Below are 5223 nucleotides of genomic sequence, written 5' to 3'. Positions count from 1 at the left end.
CTTTTAAGGTTCTAGTGTCAAGCCAATGTTTCATCAAAGTTTTACTGAGGAACCAATGAATTTATTGAACTTACTTACTGAGATAACTGAGGGGTTACTGAGGTGTATGTATGACCCGAGGGTATGTACACAAGAAAGCCTTTATCCAGCATGGGTCATGCCTTCTCTTCCTAGCCTTCCCCAGACTGTATACTTTAAGCCTCTCCAAATCCAGAAGGCCATGTGTGATTAGGGCCAAATTACATACAGTTGACTGGGAAGAGTGGCTGGATAATCAGGTGAGGGTCCAATGACCCCGCTTGGCCCTCCTTTAATGAATGAGCACAACTGTCAACAAGCCCAATTGTGATGATGTTTAGTGATCAGACTCAGCTGAAGTCGTGATGATGGTCGTTATTTCATGCAGAAGGGACTGCTGTGTAGCATTATCTTATTAAAAGGACCTGGGATTTAAAAACATTTGGTGCAAGGATCCACATATGAAGAAGAGCATATCTCGTTTGTTTTTTGAGTCTGTGCTACTTCACTTAGTATAACAGTTTCTAGATCCATCCAATTACCTGAAAATTCCACTGTTTCATCTTTCTTCACTACTAAAGAGAACTCTATTGTGTAAATATATCACATTATTGTTAACCATTTATTAGTTGAGGGGTACTTAGGTTTCTTCCATCTCTTAGCTATTGTGAAAAAACAGCAACAAATGTGGTTGTACAAGTGTCTCTACAATAGGATGAGTCCTTTGGGTATATGCCAAGGAGTGGTATAACTGGGTCATATAGTAGATTCATTTTTAGTTTTTTCACAGTTCTCCACACTGTTTTCCATAGGGGTTGCACAAGTTTGCAATCCCACCAGTAGTGAATGAGTGTTCCCCTTTCTCCACATCCCCACCAGCATTTGGTATCATTTGTTCTCTTGATCCTAGCCAGTCTGATTGGGCTAAAGTGATACCTTAGGGTGGTTTTAATTTGCATTTGCCTAACTACTAATGATGTTGAACACTTTTAGGGATGTAGAACTCTCTGTTTAGATCTTTAGCCCATTTTTTAATTGGGTTGTTTGGTTTCTCATTTGTTTTTTGAGTTCTTTATATATTCTGGAAGTTAAACCTCTGTCAGATGTGTCACTGGTGAAGATTTTTTCCCATTCTGTGAGTTTTCTCTTCACTTTTTTGATTGCTTCTTTTGCTGTACAGAAGCTTTTTAGTTTAATGAGGTCCCACTTGATTGGTGACCTTAATTCCTGAGCAACTTCTATCTGATTTAGAAAATCCTTTCCTACACTTATATCTTGCAAGTTACTGCCAATATTTTCTTTTAATAGTTTCAGAGTTTCCAGTTTCACGTTGAGGTCTCTGATCCATTTTTTTGTGCAAGGTGAAAGACAAGGATATAGTTTCATTCTTCTGCAGGTGGAGATCCAGTTTTGCCAGCAGCATTTGTTGAAGATGCTGTCTGTTAGGGTTCCAAACAGCAGCAGTTTCCCCCCTCCCCAACAGGGACCTCACCTTGACCTTTGGAGTCAAGGGAAATAAACTCTGCTGAGAAGCAGCCTGCCTCTCCTCTGATCTCCAAAGATAAGATAAGCAGATTCTACCTGTTAACCAGAGATTTTAGAAGCTGTTTATCACAACAAGCTTTTCTCTTATCTTAAGAGAGAAAAAGTAAACACTTCCAGACCCTAATCACACCTGGCAGACTGAACAGAGCCCGGCTTTTCCTGCTTCCCCTCCCTGATTTCTCCCCCAAACATTCCCCCCTTCCACACCCTAAAGCCCCCATATATAAAGTCCCAGCTCCCACCCCGTGGGCTGCCATCTTTCCCTTCCCTTCCCTTCCCTTCCCTTCCCTTCCCTTCCCTTCCTCCCTTCCCTTCCCTTCTTTCACTTCCCTGACATCTTTCCCTTCGCTGACATCTTTCCCTTCGCTGACATCTTTCCCTTCCCCGAGGGAAAGGTGCCCTGTGCGAAATAAATCTGTATCCCGCTGAGAATTCCATCTGTGCCTCTGTGCCTCATCCATTCGCTCGTGCTCTCCACTGCGCTCTCGCCAACATTTTTACCTATCACTGTCTTTCCTCCATTATGTGTTCTTGGCACCTTGTCAAATATCAGGTGACTGAAATTGCATGTGCTTGGGCTCTGGCCTACAGGGTCTATCAATGGGCCTAGGGTAGGGGATGAGAAAATGGAGGGGACAAGAGACACGAAGAATGAGAGCAAGACAGGTTTCTGATCAAGCTCTGCTAACTTAATTTTTTTTGCAGCAATATAAGCACAAGCAACGAGGAAGTTTGGTTTCTGTCATGGGGGGCAGAAAAATGAGTCAAGGGACTTTCCGCATAGCTTGATGGTAATCTTAATTGCTGGAGCCAATGGCTACAACTTCCTGTAACTGCTTTATTGGCTCTTTTTGCAATCTATTATCTGAAATGCCTTTCCTGGCTCCTTTTGTAATCTTATGTCTTAAGAAATATAGCTATGATCTTGGCTCCCGGCATCTTCTCCCTTTTTGCAATTTAATTGAGGCAGGTAGACCAGAGTGAAAAAATAGGAGACTCATCAACAGATGAGTGAGCATTAACCAGAGTGGGGGAAGCATTGACCTGATTCCTCCCGCGGAATAGACTGATCGTTCCGCATTATGTGTGGCTCTTGGTGTCTTTTGGGGAGGAGAGGCAGAGCCTTATTTCTTTCTTTTGTGAGTGAAGCCCACAATGAGTGGTCTGAAGCTTGACACCAACCTCTATGCAAATCAGGTTTGCTTCACAGGGAACTCAGAAGCGGACTATAGGGTCCTTCCCCTGCAGTGCTTTGGCCTTGCACCCCTACTGGTGCTCACACCAAGCCTAGGCTGGCGTGCATAAATCCGAGTTTTATGCAGCTCCTAAAGGAGGTCCATCATCCTCAGGTTCAGCCAAGCCTCTGTTGGCCAAATCAAGCCTGTGGTAATATACTTGCAAGGGTTTGGATGCCAGAGAGTCAATTTGCCGTTTCATAAAGCCAGTAATCTTATTAAAAATATAAGGTCCTAAGGTAAGCAATAGCAAAAGACTAATGAGGGGTCCCACAAGGGGCATCAAAAGAGAATACGTGGATGATTTCCACCAGCTATCAGTGGCAGCAGAAAACTTTTGTTTTTGTAACTCAATACTGTTTATGCAGCTGCTGAACTCGGGTCTCTACTAGACCCGATTCGTTGATATAAAAGCAGCATTCTTCTTTTAGAAATAAACAGGTACCACCTTTTTCTGAGGTCAGGAGATCCCAGGCTCGTCAATTCTGTAAGGCAACTTGGACAAAGGAAGTTAGCTGTCTCTGCAGGGAGGCTAAGGATTCGCCGAGGCTTCCACTGCCAATGAAAATTGTTGAGAAAGTTTTGCAGTGGTAAGGAGGGAATGACCTAAGGCTCCTCCGGCCAACCCAGCAGCCACAACGGAGGTTGCAAGTGAAATACTGGCCACTAGAGGAAGAAAAACAGCTAGTTTTGTTAAATGGCTGTGGGGGGTTGGGGGGGGCTATCCCAGCCTAAATACTCAGCAGGAGTAAGCAGGGTCAACTGGGGTACCAGTGTAAATGGAAGGCATAACACTTGTTTTACTTATTTGGCTAGAAAGGTTTTTGGAAAGGGTGCCATTGCACCAAAAGAAGAACCCATCAGGGGCCTGGAGATCAGTATTAGGTGGGGAAGTCTGATTGCATAAATCCGTACCAGCATTAAAATAACAAAACTCAAGCTGATTTTGATCAGGAGATAGGAACAACAAAACTTCAAGAATAGGGGCAGTGGTAGGGGTTTCTTTAGGTAAACTAGAAGAATTGAACCGCAAGGGATATGGGACTGCTGTCAGAGGGGGTCGTCCTAATGCAGCACAAAGAAAGCATGTAGAAACATTACCAAGGCCAGTAATGTTGGCAAGCATTAGGCCCTCTCTTAATAGGGATAGCCAAGAAAAGGGGTGGTTTTTAGACAAGGCCGAGAGCTGTGTATTCAGCTCTTTTTCATGACCTTGAATATCAGCGTGAAGGGTTGTCTGAATCTGGATGAGGGCACGCCAAATATAAATATGGCTGCTAGGCCAGGTTGTATGTTGGGTCATATACATGGCTCCCTTAACTGGTTTAGTCCAGCAGGAACTCCATGGATCCCAAACAACCCTGCACCTGCTTTTTAAAATCACCCGTGAACAGGCTTGTCAAATTGTTAAACAGTGTCCCGCCTGCGTCACACTCCTGCCCACCCCCCACCTAGGAGTTAATCCCTGAGGCTTGGTTCCAAACAAATTATGGCAAATGGACGTTACCCATATTCCCGAATTTGGCAACCTTAAATATCTTCATGTAACTATAGACACCTTTAGTGGATTTATTTTTGCTTCTTTACATACTGGGGAAGCTTCAAAAAATGTTATAGCACATGTTTTAACTTGTCTCTCTGTCATGGGCAAGCCCCAAATCGGTTACACAGGACAGAAATTTCAAGAATTTTGCTGCCAGTTACAAATTACACACATCACTGGCATTCCTTATAACCCCCAAGGGCAAGGCATTATTGAGCATGCCCACCAGACTATTAAAAATTCTTTCCATAAGTTATAAAAGGGGAAATTATACCCCCATAAAGGGTCCCCTAGAAATATCCTCCATCATGCCTTGTTTGTTATTAACTTTCTAAATTTAGACACCTATGGCAAATCTGCTGCCAATCGCCTTTGGCTCGGGTTCAGATCCTCAATGATATTCCATTGATCTATGTGTCTATTTTTGTGTCAGTACCATGCTGTTTTTATGACTATAGCTCCATAGTATACTTTGAGATCTGGTATAGTAATCCCCCCAGTGTTGCTCTTTGTGCTCACAGTTGACTTGGCTATCCAGGGTCTTTTGTGCTTCCATGCAAATTTAAGGATGTTTTCTTCTAATTTTGTGAAGTATGTCATGGGGATTTTGATTGGGATTGCATTGAATCTATATATTGCTTTTGGGAGGATGGTCATTTTCACAGTATCAATTCTTCCAATCCATGAGCATGGGAGGTCCTTCCATCTCCTGATGTCTTGCTCAATCTCTGTCTTTAACAATGTAAAATTTTCATTGTAGAGATCTTTGGTGTCTTTGGTCAGATTTATTCCAAGATATTTTACTTTTTTTGCAGCTATTGTGAATGGGAGCATTTCCCTGTATTCTTTCTCCAATTGCTTGTTATTGGTATATAGATTCAA

General features: G+C 42.9%; 1 protein-coding gene across 1 annotated transcript in view; it reads right to left on the bottom strand.

Moving 5' to 3' along the window:
- The window catches only part of Cdrt4 (CMT1A duplicated region transcript 4), a 33180-nt gene that overhangs the window by 17135 nt on the left and 10822 nt on the right, over nt 1–5223 (bottom strand). The window lies entirely within an intron of this gene.

Source organism: Nannospalax galili, unplaced genomic scaffold, assembly GCF_000622305.1.
Source record: "Nannospalax galili isolate Female #2095 unplaced genomic scaffold, S.galili_v1.0 scaffold146, whole genome shotgun sequence".
In the NCBI taxonomy this organism is placed as follows: Eukaryota; Metazoa; Chordata; class Mammalia; order Rodentia; family Spalacidae; genus Nannospalax; species Nannospalax galili.
Note: the sequence above shows the minus strand (reverse complement) of the source record. Positions and strands in the feature narration are given on the sequence as shown.